This window comes from Nicotiana attenuata, unplaced genomic scaffold (genome assembly GCF_001879085.1).
Source record: "Nicotiana attenuata strain UT unplaced genomic scaffold, NIATTr2, whole genome shotgun sequence".
NCBI lineage: Eukaryota > Viridiplantae > Streptophyta > Magnoliopsida > Solanales > Solanaceae > Nicotiana > Nicotiana attenuata.
In genome coordinates this window covers 256,352-277,117 of record NW_017670722.1, presented here as the reverse complement: position 1 = coordinate 277,117, position 20,766 = coordinate 256,352, and positions in this window count along the sequence as shown.

The following is a 20,766-nucleotide window of genomic DNA, read 5'->3' as shown; positions in this document are numbered from 1 at the left end:
TAACTATAAGGTAATTTTTGTACCATAAAAACCTATATATAGCTCAAGGGTCATCTTTGGCAACTGAATAGGGCCAGGGAGGTATCTCCTTGATTAATAGTTGAACATGCTTGATGAACTTAGGGACATGTATATACAATACCTCGAGGTACAAGCACTAAAATGGCAATTTTTTGATGTGTTGTTCTATGATAGTGGTTTCATCTTCTAGATTAGGCACTGAAACTGATCATTTTTTTATTCCTTCAAATTTTTTATTCAGGGCCTGAATTTTTGGTTGTATTCTGTAATGGTTTTACTACCTTTTTTTTTTCAACTGTTATTAATTTTGTCAGATTTAACACTAATTGATTGTCCACGGATTCAGATATTCAATACCACAATGATTGGAAGTTAGTGCTTTCAGTACCCCACTCTTTTGAAAAATAGTCTTCTGTGCAAAAAAAAGGGTGTAGAATGTGAAACCAAATCCCACTAGCAAGAGCCTATTCCATAATAAGGTTTCTAGAGGATTTTAAGTGCTTGTTAATTGCTTTGCCTCTGTGGGCATTGGAAGAGCCATATTTTACCTATAACTTTTAAAAATGACAGCTTCAAATATTTTCTCTTACTCCCTCTTCTATCTTATCCTTTCTAGTCTAAATTTTCTTGGGGCAGCGGTACATGCTCATAAGCTACAGTACTAACAACAAAAACAATACCAATTTGTTTAAGGGAAGAACAACTGAAGTATCTTGACATGGAAAAGAAATCACTTTATAAACCAAACAGTCATTCAACTAAATCAAAACATGTAAGTAGTTAAATAGGAGAAATACAACAAACTGCTTAACACATTACTCTAGTTAGTGAATCTCCATCTTTTTTTTTGGTTTCTCATCCGGTGTTCGGTACCCGCATTGAAATTCGACTAATCCTAATTCGCGTCGCGTAGGGCCCATTTGGGGGAAGCTCTCCTTACTAAGGATTTATCCATTCCAGTGGCTCGAAACCGAGACCTCTGGTTAAAGGCAGAGCAACCTCATCCACTGCACCACATCCTTTGGTGGTTTCCATCTTCAGTTGTCTTCAACTTGTGACTGAAAACAACAAGGTATAACCTAAATAAAACTTACTCACATCCCAAGTCACATCCGGTGTGTACATCAAACCAATGAATGCTAGACATGTATGTATATACACACTGTGATATGTATTATAACCCAGAATAGCAAACAAGAAAAATTAGGATTACCAAACGAAATTTTGTTCTTCATCTGCCATGTCACTCTTTGGATTCTGCATTTGTTGATTTTGTTCTTATCATGTTCTTTGTGACGACCCGAAACCTCGAAATTTGATTTTTGAGGGAAAAATGGTAATTTGACCGAACCCGTAGGTTCGAGCCGTTATTTACGACTTATTGCGACTGGTTGGATCGATTTCTAAAGGTTCCGGATGAGTTTGTGCGAAACTAGTCACTTAAATGGTTAAGAAGGGTTCCGACAATCAAAACCGGGCGAACAAGGTTGAAATTGTAATTTGACGACGCATACAAGTTCGTGTCGTCATTTGTGACTCATAGGAACTGGAACCGCGACCAAGGTAGTGGTAGTTGGTTGGCGATGAGACGAACAACAGGTACCTTCCTTTTTGTGGAAGATCCTTCCATCCTTGGAGACAAGTCTACACTCTTTTCAATCTTAGTAGAAGTTTAGCCGACGAGGAGAGCTCAGTGGGAGCTAGAGCACCACTCTCAGTTTCTGTCTGATCGAAATCATCGAAAAGCCATAGGTCATAGTGCGCGTACTAAGACTAAGGCTAGAGCTCACTTCTTCCTTACTAGACCGATTGCCATGAATGAATGAAGAGGCTTGACTTTAGCTACAGGGCCGGGGGAACAAATAGGCGTGGGGAAGAGTCTGCAACAAAATCAATTGAATAGACAGAGAAGTCCAGTAAGCCTATCGGTTCAAGCAAGTTCGACTAGTTTAGGCGCCGCCTTCTAGACTTCTAAAAGCGGGTGGTTTAAGTCCAGAGCCCTATTCTGGTTACGGAGTGCGGGTAACCGACAAGTAGGTTAGCAAACTGGTGAATCAATAGGCTTTGCTCCTGCCTTCGCTTCCAGGAGGAATCCTATCATCCATGGAGAAGATATCGTATAATAAGAAATTACTTAAGTCATCGGTTCGAATCCTGTCCCCGCCTAATCCATCTGAGGCCCGGCCTCAAGATTGGAGATTCCGTAAGTAACTCAGTGCAAGGACTTGGAAGAAGAAAATGAAATAGGAACAAGCGCGCTGGTTGTTTAGTTCGAAATGGAGATTCCTTTCCCCTATGATTCTAGGAACAATCCTCACCGCCCTTTCAATTATATCCATAAGCCTCTATCGAAGAAGCCAATTAAACAAAAGAAAGAAAAGAGATGATGACCTTATGCTTGAACAACCTTCTTCTCAACAGAAGTGAAGACGACTCGAAGAGGGAGAGGCCGAAGGGGGAAATGGAAATAAGGCGGAAGGAAATGGGGATGCACCTCTTCTTCAAGAAAAGGAGGCTCCTATAACCCTTGAATTTGAAGGAATTCAAGTAAGCGTAGCCCCTGCATAGGATGGGGGGGGGGGGGAGGCGAAAGTTCAATTAGAAGAGAATGATCCCCTTTTTTACTTTCCACTTGCTAACAAACTTCTACCTCAGCTAAATGCAAACCTTGACCCGGAGTTGGAGGAAAACGAAGTCTTTCCTAATCTATCTCATAGTATTACTAAAAGAATATGGGCTATTCTCGAAGGAGATGCCGCTAATTCTCCTTCCTTAGGTGTCAAATGTGATTGATCCGGCAGAGTGGATAAAGAATTACCTACACTTTGTATTTCTGCTTAGTCTCGCCTGCTATCGTAAGAATCCTAAAGACCAGGTGACTGGACATCTTGCTTCTTTGCTAGTTCCCTTGAGTGGGTCTAAAACTTCCTTATTCTAGGTTATTTGGTACTACCTTCTTTTGTGGACTCCTAGGAATTCCGTATGGAGAAAAAGACAGTCTTCAAGTTGAACTAGCTCTAGGGTTGCTGAAACCTCTTTGCCTTCGACGGAGTACATGTTTTTGAAGTTCCATTCTTTTCCAGCGGGGCAAAACCTCTACCTTAAGGAAAAGTGTATAACCCCAAGGCTACGAACCAAAAGGAGAGATGGTAGGTCTTAATCAATAGAAAGAAAAGCAAAAAGTCTTAACCCACACTAAAAGAATCAAAATAGCTAACTGGCGAAAAAAAGAGAGAGCGTTGAGAGAATCAGTATGGTCATAGCAAGATCTTTCTTATTACAACACAACCCACAAAAAAGGAATTGTGTATAAAGAGGAAGTCGCAGCTAAGAAATAAAAAAGGACAATGAAGGGGGAGCTAGCTTTAGTAGAAGTAGGGACGGGAGATTCAATTAATCGAAATCTTGAAGGTGAAATTTAACCTTTACCTCAGAGGTAGATTAATAGCTTTGCCTTTCCTCATCCCATTTTTTTCTCTTTGATCCCACGCTCTTATCTTCCATTCGTTCTCTGATCGCCTCAGCCGCTCTCCTAGTTATCATTTCCATGACTCTCTTTTTCCCATTCATCTCAAACTTCCTCGTTGTGGGTGAGACTATAGTGTTGAATCTTTTTCCAGTAGCTATTCTTGCAGTTGCAGTAGTAGCTGTAGTACCATCGAACTAATAGATGGACCGCAATGCAAGTACTAGAACTATGAATTTCTATCAATGTCAGGATAGACAGAGGTCTAGGATAGTACGCTGTCAGAGTGAGACCGCGGTAGAGTAAGGAAGTTAGACCGAAATGAAGGACTCAATTCCTCTAGAAGAAAGGAGAGAGAAAGAAGAACCAATTCTATGAAAGAATATCTTATTTACTAGAATCGGTTGCTACTAGTCCGTGTTACCTCAGAGATAGAGCCATTAGGCGAGAAAAAAGAAGGTAGTTAGTGCACTAACTCAAACCTTATTCTTGGACGAAATGTCCTGCTAACATAGGAGCACTCCTACTAAGAAATGGAAGAGCCAATTTCTTTCTCTTCGACGACACAATGGCTCACCTGCCCTCTGCTACACATCTCTTTCGTTTGCCCAAGACCCACCCACCAAATGGAACTCTTCCCTTTTTTGTTGGGTTAGAACGAGTATGAAGTAGGGAGGAAGAAGAGTGGGAAGAAAGAATATAGTAATATTTACCTTTCCCAGCTCTCAGAAATGGAGAAGGAATGAAAAATCTAGTGAACTCCTCAAACTCCGTAGGTAATTCGAGGCAATTCAAGAAAAATAAGATAAGCTAAGACAAAGAACTTGAACATTGGCAATAGAAAGTTGAATACTACCATTCTTTCGCGTTGACTCTTCCGCGGAGTAGCCTAAAGAATCCCCTTTTTCGCTTATTACTCCTATAAAACGAGAGATTCAGCAACATTCACTAAGTAAAAAGAAACGTCCACTTTCTTTCATAAGAAAACTTCTTGTAAACTAAGATTAGGTAGGAAAGGGGATCGCATCACCGACCATATCTATTATTAGTAGGAAGGTAAGTACAAAAACTATCTTTTTATATTTGATTGACAATGTAAATCTATTCAGATGATGTGATAATTTATGTAGCCGAGTCACGAGGACTTCTTCTTCTACTCCCTTCCTGGAAGATAGAGGGAACTTAGCCTCTGACAAAGTAGTAGCTGACATAGGAATAGCTATCAAAGGAAGAGCTTTCGCTAAGATTCTGACTTATTTGGAAACTAGATTTGCTGCCCCTACAGACTCTTCTTTTGAAGAATCTGATTTGCTAACATTGGTATACTGAATGGGTCTTCCTTGCCATCCTTCTCTTCTAGAAGGAAGTAAGTAGAAGCTGACCCTCCTACATACATTGCAGGGAAGGACCCCCTCTAGTGGCATACTTTATGGCGAAAGGATTCCATCAGCAGCCAGGTATTTACTTTTCTGAGACCTTCACGTCTTGTTGTCAAACCTTATTCGTATTATAAATTATCTCGCTTGCACATATAATTGGGCCCTTAAGAACCTTCCGGTATGATGAGGTTGCTGGAGAGGTCTCTTATCGAGTTCCTATACTCGATGACCACAAGATGGTTCTACACGACATCTTGTGTAGAGGGATCTCTGGCACAGACTTCCTTCTTTATGCTTATAGGTTTAACCAACCTAGAGCACGGTTTCGGCCATAAGACTTTGGGCGCAACGACTTAACTATTATATGACCACTTACGCATTGATACGTAAATACGATGGGATATGACTGCCCGTAATGTCTTTCCGTTGGTATGTAGTTGGATCGATGCTTCGCCTTATACGTGCTCCTTGGAAACCTTGACTCTTCAATAAATTAATTCATCTTAACTTAAGAAAAGTGGTACTTTCTCTTTGCCTTACCGTCTTTTCTCAACGGATCAACCACATAGTTCGAAGTAAGGTTAGTGACGGGAACTTAGCTATCTTTTGGTCAGGTTTTCTAGGGTTGGTTCCTCTACTAGAATAGGTCCCGAACGCCTCACTTCTCTTACTTTCGGTGCTTATCTTCAATTATAAGATGGTTACCCGCCCTAAGCAAGATTGGTTTAGCAGGCCAATTCACGCATCTTCCGCAGAGTACCAGAAAAGCCCTATGAGCTAACTTTCCATTTGACTTATATACACGGGCTTCAGAGAGGAATTTTTAATCAGAATCGATTTATCAGTCCATACCAGGTAGATTTAGGAGTGACTGGCAGTGAATGCCTGGTAGCAAAGGAGAGAGGCCAGTCTTCCTACTCAGCATAGGACTTAGCTGGGAAGAGACTTTCTTATTCTCCCCCTGTCGATCTGGGAGCAACCTTGTCTTTTCCTTTGTACTATTTTTAGTTGATAAAGAATAAGCTCTGGAAGCGGATAGACCGATGGTAGGGAAGGATAGCACACATCATTTCTCTAAGAATAAGTGAGTTTCACGACGAGTCTAGCTCGTAGTGACCCTAAGACTGTGTTATGGCGAACTGTGAATGCCTTCCAAGTCTATAGTCTTATAAAAGTAGTAATGCCGCATTCCCTCTTCAATTATCGTGAAATTTCTCAGGGCTCTTCTCTATGAAGAATGCCTCCTCGTTCCTCGTCCATTGCCGTTCGATGGAGAAAGAACTTCTTTCGGGTGTTCGGTCAGGCTTGCTTAGGCCGAGTAAGCAACTGAAGAAATTTCGTATACAGGTTTTCAGTATTAGAAAGGTCTGGGTGATTGCAGTATATTTTGGCCTGTAGTTAGCTCCGCTTAAGGTAGTGAAGTGAGCCATTAGCTCAGATTCCGCATCTAAATCATTAGCTCAGCTAAGGAATCAAGCACCCAATCCGATAAGAGCATCAAATACGAATCACGTCCGAGACGGGAGAAATAGCATAGTAGTAAAGAAAGCGCATAAACCCATTCCTTCGCAAATGGCGCCATAGCCAACGCTCTATCTAAAAACCATTCTTTCTTTCAGGCCGGTAGGGGGAGCCTTCCGCATGAAAGCAAAAGAAAGCAACCGATCAAGAAATGCAAAGAGAAGGGGAATGGTTAGTGATGACGGCATAGGACACAGAAAGTTCCTTCTCTCTCTTTTGAATCCCAGGGATTGCCTCAGGGAAGAGGCCAGTCCCTGAAAAAGCCATCTCGATTGGTATCATTCAAATGCGAATATAGGCCTGATTGAAGCATAAAAGTGAAATAATAATAATGAGAGGCTTTTGTCCGTTGACGGTCATCTTACCTGTCTCCTACGCTACGCTCTCAACTGGATCAATCGCTTTGTCCTGATTTATTGAACAGGTGCCCTGTGGAACATGTTTTATGGAATTTCACTCTTTATGTAATATTTCTTTTCTTACTGATTGAATTCAGGTAGAGAGAGGAATATTCGATCAAAACCCTTAGTCCGATAGGGGGATAGTATACATTCAATCCGGATAAGACACTGAGATGAAAGACGAATCAAGCAAGCAAGGCAGAAAGGGGGTCGCTTTCTCGAGTGAGAGTTCGTTTTTGGGGTTAGTCTGACTGTCCTCGTTCTAGTTGGTAGGCGTGCGAGTAAGAGGGTAGTCGGCGAAATTATATGAATTGAATGGGACTTCAGCTTCGACAATCGTATCCTCCCTCCAGCAAATAAGGTGGAGTGGGCAAGGCAGAGAAGACAGGAAAACACAAGCTCAAACTTCAGCATTTCCATTACCTGCGGAAGTAAAAGAAGCATTTCCAGTGAATAAGAACTAGAATTTCCATTGGGTCGGGAGCTAAGAGAGATTGGAAAGGTTTAAATAAGAGTGTGCCTAGCGTCTTTCGCTCTCTCTTATTAGAAGAAGGAAGGGGCGCGACCCCACTCAGCTCGAAGAAGTAGCTCTTTCAACTAATCCATTCTTTTCCTTTCCTTCTTGCTACTGTAAAAATGTTGAATTTCTTTTTTTACACCGGCGCAGATGATTTCCCCTAAGGCACCGATGGACCAACGCCTTCGTATTTATATCACCCAGATTTCTTGATTCACGGCATCGAGCATTTGCACTTTGGATCTCATGACTCGACCTGTAGACGGTGATACCGCCACCTTTGTGACGTGATCTTTTCTTATTCACTTGTGCTGGTGGCGTAGAAGTCGGCGCTTGTGTTCTGGATCTGGGGAGAGGGTGGGTCTTCCCTTTCTCAATTATGACGTACTCGGTTAGGTTGCCATCTAGGTCTCGGTCGGGGGCGACTTCCAAATTATGGTCTCATTCTTCCCTTCCCTTGATTCACGATCCTTGCAGCTTAATTAATCCCCCATGTGTTGGGACCTGAACCATGGTGGTGCTATTCTACATCTTCTTCTACATAAGCTCCGTAACTTTTGGAATTGAAAAAGGAAGCTTTTCCAAGCCTGAACAAAATCAAAAGAACTGATCGCTTTCTACAATAACAAAATAGTTATCTACTAGCCATGTTTTCTTTCTGTGATAATGCCGTAGCGTAGGACTCCAGGAATTTTGGAAGCAGAACTTGTTCAAAAGATGCCTAAAGCTTTTAGCTTTGATCATTCGACGCCGAGTGAAACGGTTCCTCGCTAAATAAAACCAAAGTTCCACTACAACCAAGGAAAGAGATAGATCACATCTTGGCCAAATACTAGTCCTCCTAGTTCGAAAGAGAAAAAGAGTGGAGATGTGCGAAAAAAGATCACTCCTAACTAACCAGTCAAGTGAAAGGAGCCCGCTTACCCACTCCCCTTTCCCCCAATTGCTAGGAGCCTCTCCCTCTTGACTTGATATGTCAAGAAGACTACGCCCGATAGTGGATCTCCTTTTGCTTAAAAAGGACCGCCCATCTCATATATATGATAAAGGAAGTAGGTTGTTTTTAGCTATTTTTGCTTTTTTCTTTGGGGGTCTAATATGAGATGTATAACGTGCTCATACTCATCCATTAGGATGTTCCCCTCTTCAAGAGCTCCGCTAGGATACTAACTTGGTTACCTAGCATAGAATTAGGTAGGACACTCGTCCTACTTCATAGATAGAAAAGAACTTGTAAGTCCATTATTTGTGGTACCCCTAAGAGACATTTTTCCTTTCCTTGTATTGTATTAAATAAAAGCTAAAGCACTTTCTTTTAAGAATGTATCTAGTTCCATCTTTCTTTCATTAGTTAAGCCACCTTTTTCTAAAAAGGATTGTAGTAGTTCTGGTTTGACACTATTTGGAATGGCTCTCTCATATTGAGAAATTCTGTCTAGTGGTATTCGATCGCAGAATCCATTGGCAGCTGCATAAATGACTAGAATTTGTTTTTCAATTGGTAGTGGTGCATATTGTAGTTGTTTCGGTACTTCTGTCAGCCTTGCACCTCTATTATGAAATGCCTGAGTTGCAGCATCAAGGTCTCTGCCAAATTGAGCAAGGGCGGCCACTTCGCGATATTGTGCCAATTCCAGTTTTGAACTACCGCAGACTTGTTTTATAGTTTTCAACCGAGCGGTAGAACCGACGCGACTGACAGATAAGACGACATTGATCGCAGGTCAAATTCTGCGATAAAAGAGCTCTGTTTCCAAACAGATTTGTCCATCAGTAATGGGGATCACATTGGTGGGAATATAGGCTGATACGTCTCCAGCTTGTGTTTCAATAACGGGTAAGGTGGTCAAGCTACCTGCGCCTATCTGGTCCGATCATTTAGCCATTCTTTCTAAGAGACGGGAATGTAAACAGAAAACATACCCTAGGAAAGCCTCACGACCGGGTGGTCGGCGTAACAATAATGACATTTATCGATATGCTACCGCCTATTTACTAAGATCATCATAGATTATTAATGCGTGCACTCCATTATCGCGGAGATATTCCCCCATGGCACACCCAGAATATGGGGCCAAAAATTGTAGAGGAGCAGGATCTGAAGCGGTGGCTGCTATAAGAATAGAATATTCCAAAGCATTCGTTTCTGAAAGAATTTGAACTAATTGTGCCACAGTTGAGCATTTCTGTCCAATCACTACATAGACACAATACAACGTCTCACTCTCAGAGGTGGCCCTTGAGTTCAGTTGCTTTTGGTTTAATATGGTATCGATAGCAATAGAAGTTTTTCCAGTTTGTCGGTCCCCGATTATAAGTTCTCGTTGACCACGACCTATTGGAACCAGGCTATCTACTGCTTTTAACCCTGTTTGCATAGGCTCGTGCACAAATTTACATTCAATAATACCAAGGGCTTTCACTTCGATACGTCTTCGCTCGTGATCGCTTAGAGCCCCCCTTCTATCAATAGGTACTCCCAAGCCATTGACGACATGCCCTAGTATAGCCTTTCCCGCAGGAACATCCACAATAGATCCTGTGCGCTTGACAAGATTTCCTTTTTTAATAGCAGTATCACTACCAAAGACAACAATCCCTACATTCTCATTCTCAAGATTCAAGGCTATTCCTTTCACACCGCTGGCAAATTCAACCACTCCCCCAGCTTGAATCGTTCAATCCATAAAAACGTGCAATTCCATCTCTAACTGAGACCACTCGACCAATCTCATCCACTTGAAAATTGGTGTAAAAGTTGCTAATTCGACTTTCTAATAGACTTGTTAGTTCCGCATCTCGGGGAGAAAGTTCTATAATTCAATTAAAGATAGATAGAAGCGAGAATGCCGCTTTGGAAAAAAAGAAAAATCATAAGGAAACATTATGAAAAACAAAATCTATCTAAAGAGAGAAGTCTATTAGATAATTAATAAAGAAAATAGAGCCAAAGAAGGAAGAGAGATTCCAAAGCTGGAATTCGAATTAGAACAGAAAAGAAATTGAAATGATGATGATAAAAAGTGAAAAGAGGAGTGATAGCTAGCGCAAGGAAATGGCAAAGGGATATCCTTTTCCCCGAGGAAAAACAGAAACTTCCTGATTAAATACTAAATAAAGTACATATACTATTTATTCAAAAAAATCAATATATACAATAATCACATTACATACGATATTCCGCACTTTATGGGTGTTGACACAAGTAGGCCTAGGCCAAGACAAGACACCTTCTTTCACTCTGCAATAGCCCGACGACTCTTCTCTTCACCAGTAGGCTTGGCGCAACGCTTAGTCGATTTTCAAAGCTGAAAAAGATGCAAAAAGACTGACAAGGTGCTGGAATGAAGTGATTACCGGGTGGGAATGGTGAACGGAGTTGGACTACTATGCACATTCTATCAGCTTGGAATAGGTATAAGAGAAAAGAGCTATCAATCAAGTCAAAGCATAAGTTCTAGATTTTTCTCTCTGGCATCTTTTTATGCTTATGCAATGCAGCCTTTTTTGAAAGTATACGATAGAAAATCTTTTAGAGTTAGCAGCCTGCATCCTCTTGTTAGAGGCTTTCTTTGCGCAGGATCCCTTTTCTTCTCAAAAGAGTTAGGGAAGGCAAAGGAAGAAAGCCGGGCAGGTGCTTTAAGAAGGTGCCAGTTGACTCCCCATAGGCAGAAGATTCCTATCCAGTTGTGGTCCCTTAGAGCGAGTTCCATTCTTTCAGCCCTGAATGTCTTCCTTCTGCCTCCCTAGTTCAACAATAGGATTCTATCTTCTGGTTAAGCAAGATCTTAGTCATTTCGCCTTTGTGTGATAACTCTATCTTTCTGGAAGCTACCTCCCCTCTCTCTTTATGCACTTTCCTAGAAGGCTTAGGTGTCCGTGGGTAAGCAACCGCTGCTTATCGATTAATAGAGCCAGCTCCACGTCTAAGCCTTAGAATAGAACAAGACATTTGAATTCTAGCGCACTAGCCTTAGCTAGACTCCTACTTCAAGTGATGATTTTAATTTCTTAGTTGAAGGAGTGAGAATAGGCCTAAGGGAATAATTAATCCTGGGTTCCTTTTGTCTCACCATTGGCTTCATTAGGATCATTTTCTAAGTATAGGAAGCAGAGAGGTTGCTAGTAGGTTTTTCTAAGTCCCTCCGTAGTCCAGTCCTTGAGTTCTTTCTTTGGAAGTAGTGAATGTGGAAAGAGGTGTATAACCTTTACCCTTTCCTTTAGTCATGAAAGGGCTATTTCCCCTACCTTTCTTTCTAGGCGCAGGATTTCACTCCCCTAGTGCTTTCTGTCCTTCTGAGGGTGAAAGCGAGATTGAATGCTCTAAGGTGAGTGTAAGGGTAAGGTCGAGATAGTCTTGGCAATTCATCTACCTTGTTTGTGTATTATTATTATTATTATTATTATTATTATTATTATTATTATTATTATTATTATTATTATTATTATTATTATTATAATTCACATTATTATATTAGACAATAATCGCCTTATTTCTGTCTTGTAGTACTGTCGGTCTAAGGAGAGGAATGGAAGTGTCGTCTTGCTTCTTTTCTTTGGATCTGCTTATGTCTCTAATTCGCTTGATTCTTATGCCAGTGGACTTCATGCTCTGTTTTTGGCCTTATTAGCTTGATTTCATAAGTGAGCATGAAGTTGGAATTAAATAGATAGTGAGAAAAAGCGCCTTTCGTGATTCAAGTAGTAAGCTCGGATTCATGATTGAGAAAGAAATCTTCCAAGCGTAGCTTTAGATGAATCTATTATAGGGTAGGCTCTTTGGATAGATTGACTTAAGGCTATAAAGGCCCACATATTTCAAATCTCTTCTCCCCTCAAGGAAAAAGCGGGATACTTAGTTGAAAGGGTGAACAAGGCCGAGTGCCTTCAAAGGTTGCTCCAGTAGCCTGAAGCCTTGTGGATTGATTGTGGGGGATTAGGCGTGTCAAGCCAACCATCTTCCAATTCCTGGATAATCATTCTCGGATAATGCTTGCCGTAGGGGCTAACACTATCTTCGTGCATACTTCCTTGGTTGTCTGGGAGTTGAAGCAGAAGCATCGAATGAAAGGTTCTTTCCAAGACCATCTGCTATTAAATCAGCTGCTGTTGCCGGGTGAGATTCTATATTTTCCTTGTAGTTCACTGGATTTGACTCTAGGGAAGCTCATTCCTTGGATGGATCATAACTTATACAAAGGATAGTCTCTGTAAGAAGGACCAAAGAACACTGAAAGAACCTACCGATTCCTGCCAGTCATAACAACCAGAACGGGTTAGCCTTCGTTTGCCCCATTGGCGAAGTCATAAGTTGTGGTGAATTCGTGTCGCTACTATAAAGTGATTTCCATAGTTCAATAGAGAAAAGAGAGAAGAGAAGGCCGATTTCCTTTACTTTATTATTAAACTTAAACAAAGAATCGTTTGACTTTGAATGCCAAAACCTTGAAAGCAAGGAAGGGTCTCTTTCCATCCATACAATCTCTTCCTTATGCTAGCACTTTCAGGTATCTTTCTTAACCTGCTTCTATCAAAGCAGCTTGTAAACTCCGACCATCGTCTCAGTGAAGTAGCCCATGGGTATGGGATACGAACGATTAAGGGTTCTTGCTTAAAAAAAGGTACGTACTAACTGAGAGTGGAATCTATCCTGACTTTCAAGTAGCACTTGATTGAGGGATGAACCCCGAATCCCTACTTTCCGGTACTATGCCTACTCCCCTTTCCTCTTTCAAGTGGGTTGAACCTTTCTAAAGCAAAAGCCCAAGTGTGTGCCACGAGTGCTCTATCTTTAAGAAGGCAGAATGCTGTTATAGAATCCACTATTTTAGGAATAGAATAAGCTTTGTGTCCTAACCAAATGCCGTGGGGCGATAAGGGGTGCTTTATCTAAACTAGGCAGGAGAACTTGGCTAACTTTCCTACTCTAATAGCATCTGTCAGGAACCCATAACCGCCGTAACGAAGGAATGAATCAATTAAGTGGGAAACAGCCCTCGTAAGGCCTCTCTCATCCCTTGCTTATGCTGAATCGAGATTTTATTGGTCTTCTTTGACCTGCGGTTGCGGATCGGTAGCTGCGAAACTAGCTCTGGCTTGATGACTGCTTTCCTTTAACTTTTTCCTGGGGCATTGAAGGAGTTGATCCTGGTCCAGATAAATGGATTTAGGAATTCATACCCAGTTCAAGGGAAAGGCATGGAACTTTGAACAGGCATGGTATGAGAGAAAGAGACCAACCTTAGGCCTCTTCAGCTAATAGATGCGTCAAAGACCGTTGCCAGCTACTGCTAGTCGCAAACAAGCCCTTCCCTTCTAGGCTAGGAGTGAAATGCCCTCGATCGACTCGGGGCTAAAAGACTTAATGAAGAAAAGAATTGTCCTAAGATTGCCTACTTAATCCGGCACTTTCTTCTTCCCAAAAAACATGAAGGTTTTGTCCGGATTTCTTACTATCTTCGGTACTGCCTTTGTTTTGAGAAGAATGAATCTCAAGTTTCATCCTTAGGTTCGGTAGGGGACGTAGAACGGATAGCATCTTAGTTAGCTTAGGAGCGGAGGTACGAGACAAAAAAGGGGAGTTTCCCTCGACTAAGCGGTTTCCACTAGACCTTTGGCTAATAGTTTAGTTGTTCCCAGAGGAATTCAATTTGGGCAGCTAGAAAAGGAGAGGGGCGGTGTGTACAAGGCCCTGGAAGGAATTCACCGCCCTATGGCTGACCGACGATTATTAGCGATTCAGGCTTCATGCAAGCGAGTTGCAGCCTGAAATCCAAAATGTGGACGAGTTTTTTAGAGTTAGCTCACCTTATCAGTGGAATTGAATCGGAAAGAAAGACAGAATAGGTTTTTACTGCTCTAGAAAGAACTTCCTTGAATCTACTGCTATTGATATTAGCTTAGGGACTTCGGTGCCTTAAGCGGAAGAGGGGATTTCTTTCTCTTTCTGGCTGCTATGCTCCTTTCTTATTCTTTTTTTCTCTCTCTGAAGTGAGTGAATTCAAGATAGCCTCAGTAAATCGGACATAAGCAATAGACCTAAATCCCCGTCCTTTTAGAAAGAGGATAGCGATTCTCTTCCAATTATTTAATGTTGAGTTCAAAGAGTAACCTATAAGAAAAAATGGTAGGAATACCTGGAACCTAGCTCTAACGGAACTTACCTAATCGACTTTCACTTCCTATTGGCTACGGACCGAAAGAGAGTGAGATGGAATCCAGAAGAGATGAGGCATTAGGCAATCTTTCTAAGAAATTTCAGTCATTGATTGACTCCTATTCCCACTTCTTAGAAGTGAAAGGCTGGTCTTGAAGAGTCTAGGTTCACTCATGACTTAGTGTGCTAGATCGACTCTCCTCTTTTAACAATGTTCAAAGATTAGGATTTTTGCTTTTCTGAATTTCCCACTCCTTTGATCCCTAGTCTTAGAGCTAAAGGAAGTCCTCTAACTAATCTAATCCACCGAAGGAGAAGGTGGAGTTCTCTTCCCTCTACTATCAAAAATAAGGAATACCAGGCTGCCGTTAAGGTAGCTCACCCAACTCAACAATAGAAATCCCTGCAGTTCAGTCACCCACGGCTAATTCAATTCACTCTTCTTGAAGCTCTTGTGAAATGGTCTCTTCCCTTTGCTTTCCCTTCTATTCTTATGGTAACTAGGCCTGATAGCATCTTTGCTAGTCTTGCCAGACTAGGAGCTCTACTAGCCTTGACCTGGGAAATTTCTTGATTTATGAAAGAAAGAATGACATAGGTAGATAGAAGTAGTAGGAGTTCCCGTTGAAGGGCAAATGATTCATTTAGAAAAGATCCGATACCAAGTAAGAGCGCACTAGCTGGTCGGTGTGAATGATAAAGTCTTAATTCAATCTTTCTGGAATGCCACATCCTAGAATAGCAACATCCTTCTTATTACAGCACAAACCACAAAAAAGGAATTGCTTATAGAGAGGAAGTAGGCTTTAGACAAAAAGTGCCTCTTGTGCCCCTAGTAGGGAAAACAGCTGAGATAGAGAGAGCAGCTCTCCCTTAAAGTCCTTTATAGATTTCTAGTCGGAATAGAGCTGTGGCTTAGATCCCCTGATCGAGTAATGGGTTTTGTTTTTCTCTCGTTCACGTTGATAGCCCCGGTTCATTTCAAGATTCTGCGAAAGAATTTGTCGAAGTGGTGGAACGAGCTTTCCCATTAAAAGCTACTAGGTGAATCCCTAAAGTAGATTAGTTCAATCAGCAAGACCCGTCTCCGCAACATTGGAATCAATATTTTGCCTGGCATAGTTGTAGTACGACTTTCCTGGTCTATTTAACTAACTGAAGCTAGCCGAGATCGAGAGCTTTCTTATCATGGAGCTCCTGGATTGAAAAGAAGCTGGTGGGCCAAGGCTCAAACTGCCAGAAAGAGACAAGCTAGTTGGACTCTTACGTAATTGGGTATAGAAAGAGGAATCGTCCTATGTGCGGATTGAAGTGCGTGATAGAGATGGATGCTTCCGTAAGTTTACTTTTTTCAGGAAAGCTAAATTCTTTTAGTCTTCCGGGGGGATCAGATCTTAACTAACTGACGTATTGTAATATCAACCAGCCGAGAATAAAATCAAAAGAAGATTGATTGAAAAAGCTAAAGTACTATTGATGGACTTCATGCAGCTGGCTTTCACTCGAATCTTTTCCAGTTATAAGGTTTTCTACTCCTTTATCCTTTGACTCTCAACTCAATGCATCCCAGACTGATGAGTCTAAGACAAGTTAGAAGAGCTAATAGAACTTGGCTTACTTCTTACTGAATGCCGTACTTAACTGAGAGTTTTGGTCCCGAGAGAACCCGGGATGTTAGCGATTAGTCAGTCCGGGTCAAGCTAGTCTTGCACTTCACTTTAAGACCGGTCCTTCAAACAAATTCTTGGTAAGCATAGATTCCCTAGAAAGAAAGATTTCCTCTCTTACCCAGAATTCGAATGCTTAGCTAAGACTGAATTTTTCACCTTCTCGTTCATTACATTAGGTTAGGAGATCTATCTAAGAACGCGAAATGCGAAGTGACTCAAGAAAGTCAATAAAAGAAAAAGCCAAACCTTAGAGTTCGCTGCCGGTACAGTGCCTATTCCTTATGACTTCTAGGCCTCTTATAGGCTTTCTGCCTCTAAGCAAACTGAAACCACGGAACTCCCTTTGCTTTGTCTCGAGATCGACTCGATCAATGAGAAACACAACAAAATGCTTCTGGCATGCCAAAGCAAGGTAAGTGATCGATTCTCTTTCCCAAAGTCAAATGCTACTGTACTGAGCCAAAGCTTCATGCCCTTCTTAAATTGCAATCATTGAGTTCAGATTCAGAGCCGACTGAATGGCTTCATCTTAATGAATAGAAGAATTCCCTCTTAGGGTTGGTTAAGGGGGAACTTCTGCTAATTCTATGACTTGACTGACTTCAGACTGGAATGAACCATCCAATAAATCTTTCGCCCTAAGTAAGGTCTAACATGCTTTCTCCCGGGATTCTCTTATATAACCAACCAGGCCAAGGGAAGGGTTAGCTATCTATTCGATTCGAGTTATAGAGAAAGGCCCAATTAGACCAAGGATCAGATAGGCAACTGAGTTTCAGTTTAAAAAAGGGAAAAAATCTCACTAGAACGAGGTTCAGTTTAAATCGGGTGGAAGAGAGCGGTTTAGTGGCTTTGGGGAGTCCATTGCATCAAGAGTATAGAGATTTATTGGGCCCAAGGACCCCAAATAAGGAATATAGTTAACAAAGAGGTATCTAAGTTGCTCCTTTGTTCAGGCTTGGAGAGGGGGAGGGGACAGCCGGAAAGGATAGTTCCTGAGGTTCTTAAAAATAATAAACAGAGCGTGGATACATACAAACCTGACGGATGGGATAAGAATCATTTTTTTGGGAGATCAACCAACCCAACCCCAACAATTACTTGGCTTGGAGTGAGTTTGCATATTAATTAAATAGAAAGAGAGAAACCTACTTCCGCTCAGTCGCTTATGGTAGACCAAAGAGAGGCACTAATAGAGTATGGCAAGCTACTCGTAAGATAGCATTAACTTGATTGAAAGCTTAACAACCAATAGCCACAATACCATATTCCACCAGTCATATTGATTTGATTAGCTTACTGTTCATGACAAATTTCGTGTATGGAAATTAATAACTGCAATCACGAAAGGAATTTAAAGAAATATTCTTTTCTTAATAAAACTTGTGAGTACAACTCTGTGTATCCCCTGATTCTTGTCTCTAATTTGTTTTCCTTGATTCGAGGGCTGAAGAAGCATATTTCTCGAGCGCAGGATGATATGGACCTCCTTGTGATTTACTTGCTCGTCAAGAAGAGTTAGTAGCGCTTCGGATTGATCACGAGGGACAACTTCTCTTGATCACTCCTTCTTGTTTTCTTCAATTCGAGGGACAACTTAGTGTATTTCTCGAACGAAACAAGTTCCTTGTGATGTGTTGAATCTTCAATGAACTTCCATTGGCACTTCAGATTGATCTTGAGGAAGAACGTCTCGTGGATCTCTCCTTGCTTTTTAGAGAACCTTGGAGAAGAACATTACGTTGATCCCTTCTTGTGATCAATTTTAGCACTAGCATGGTTTGCTTCGGCCATTTCATTAGCGTCAATGATGATCTTTCCATCTCTCACCAACGTCATGATCTTCTCCTTTAAGATGAAGCATCTTGCTGTAGGGTGACTGACGATGTAGTGAAATTTGCAATACTTGGGATCATCCACCTCTTTTAGATCTTTCACCGCGTCGTTGAGATTCAATAATTCCATCATAGGCCCTTTCCCTACAGCCTAGAGATCCTATAAGCTTTTGGGACTCTGTAGAGATGGGAGTGGATTCAGTGAAATAGGAGGCTCAAGTGGTTCATCCGCTTATTCAAGGGATATTCTAAGAGGAAAGTATGCTATTCATCGGTGAGGGATCTGTGGTAGCTTGTCTATCCCTTAGCATCGATGGAAGCCCTACTTTTACAGCTTGAGACTTCCTTTGCCTTTGAAATGTTGGAATCCAGGAATCGTGGACTAGAGCCCTTATTCTAGGTCGATGTGCCACCAATACATTCTACCTTTGAAATCTGGCTTTACCTGGGCCGCTTCTCGATCGAGATCCCTTTGATGGATGTCACCGTGCTTGTCTCTTCTCAACTGGATTTGGCTTCTATTTAAGACTTTTCTAATATTGAATTTAACTACTAGCAACGGTCTTGGCAAAGACCCTTCTTTCGTTCGGGCAAAGGGCGCCTAACTTGAAAGAGGAAATAGGGGTTTTCCTCGATGCGAAAGAACTAGATCAGTAGTTTATCTTGGACAAATTCCTACGTACTTTTCTTAGTAATGGTAACGAAGGTATGCCAAGGGAAGCTCGGGCCAACCTATGTCTCAGTAGCTGCCCGAGAAAGGACCACTCAATCCAGATAGGTTCTCACAACTGCCTTTCAAACAGGACCTCTAGAGGCAAGACATGGAAGTACCGCTAGGTAGGGAGCGAGCTCCTACTTCATTGGATGTCTGATGAAAATGGGTGCTTCCAACTGAGATTCATGAAGAGAAGAGAGGACCCGACGTCACAACCTGTGTCGAGCCTATGAAAGAGTATGCCTGAGCAAAACTGAGAAGATCAAATGACCCAACAGAGTAGGAAGTGACCAAGTGTAGTTGATTACAGAACCTGCCTTTTACCATCGTTGCTAAAGCAAACAGCCAAAGCTTTCCGGTTGATTTTGCAGGCAGCCGATTTTTCATGCTTTGGTCTCATTATCTCACCTAGAAAGACCGCCCAACCACAGAGAGCTAGGCCTGTGTGCAACTCAACATATTAGAATATCAGACTGATGTGGCATTCCCGACTTGAAAAGGGTTGGTAGACTTCAATCTGGGTCAGCTAGACCTAAGTAAGTAGGCATCGAAGGAGGATTGTAGTAAGGAGTTTTGCGATTTGACTACTTTTTAATTGAACAACCTAGTGAGCCAATTCCTACTCCTTCGGAGTCTTCTGTAGAGCCTTCTTCTCCGATGTAGTTCCGAGTGGAAGAAATTCTGACTTCCCCCAAAGAGCTTAATAGCTCTAAGTGAAGCTCCTGAGTTTCCATTAGCCCCTTTTCTAATTGAAGGAAGAAAGCTATTGAGCCAATCATTCAATAAAGAAAATAAGTAAAGAAAAAGAAAGGTGAACAAGAAGGGAATAATCTCTCAAGCCTCGAAGGAGAGAAATCTCTTGTGGAAAAAAGGCAATTGCCTGGCAAGATTCGACTAAGCCAATCTTGATTCTCTCTGAATGCTTCAAAGAAGAAGAGTCAGCCGGGAATCCAATTTATGTGCTTGTCTTCCTTGCTGGATGTGGAACTGTAATTCATCCTCAACTGGATAGAAGAACTTTGCCTTTCTTCTTCTTCCTGAAATGAAATGAAGAGAGAGAAGGTGCCCAGCCTAAAAGACTGGTGGAAAAAGCTCTTTTTGTTGGTCAAGACCTTTTGTTGAACTAAGTAAGTCTGTTTTCTAAAAGGAGTTTTCCTCTCATGGATTTCTTCCCGTTCAAGCCAAAAAAGCCCCGTAGCTATAACTATCCAAGAGTGAAAGTGAAATTCAAGCGGGCGCGGATGCCATCGAATGGGCTCTTTGCCATAGAATGTTATGTCTTAGAATCTCCTTCCTTGAAAGCTTTAGTTTTTCAGTTCAGAATCTGATGTGAGGAAAAGAATCCTAGGTCAAGGCAGTAGCACGGTACGAGAACAGTCCCTTGTTCTCAGTGCAACGTGCGAAATGACTTAGTCAAGAGATCGATTTTAGGATACCGGCAAAGGAAGAAGGTGGATACTACTTTGATTCCAATTCGGGCGGAGGATGATTGATTTAGAGGGGTAGGCATTCCCGTCCGCCCTTACACAAGGCCCCCCCCTCCCCCCCCAAGAAAAACGAAATGCGGTACCGACTGTGATCACACGCTTGACACAAATCCTTCATTCTTATGCTTCAGCTAAATGAGACAAAAGTAGCTATCTGGCACACTAGGGAGTCCTCAAAGTATGAGTCCATACACTTGCTAGCTAAGATTGGATCGTCAAAGACCGTATTCCTTTTTTTAATACCTTTCTTATCTCTCCTAAGGGTCTTCCCCTAGGCATAACCTATATACAAAGAGTTCCAACTATCGAATCAAAGCAAAGAGGAACCTTTCCCCGGTTGATGAGAGAAAGAAAGGAAATGAGCCCATTGATTCACCTATCTGAAGCTAAAGGAATGAAAGCATTAGAGTCTTGATCCCCTGCTTAACTTGAAATGAAACCTCTCAAGCCAGGGAAAGATTGACCATCGGGTTCATTTCCGAGTCAGGACAGAAAGAGGCCACGAGTGACTACTCGATAGAAAAAGGGCTGCCCTTATGAATAAGGGATGCGACTAGCCTTCTTTCTTAGGCCAAGGAAAGAAAGCATAGTAGAGCTA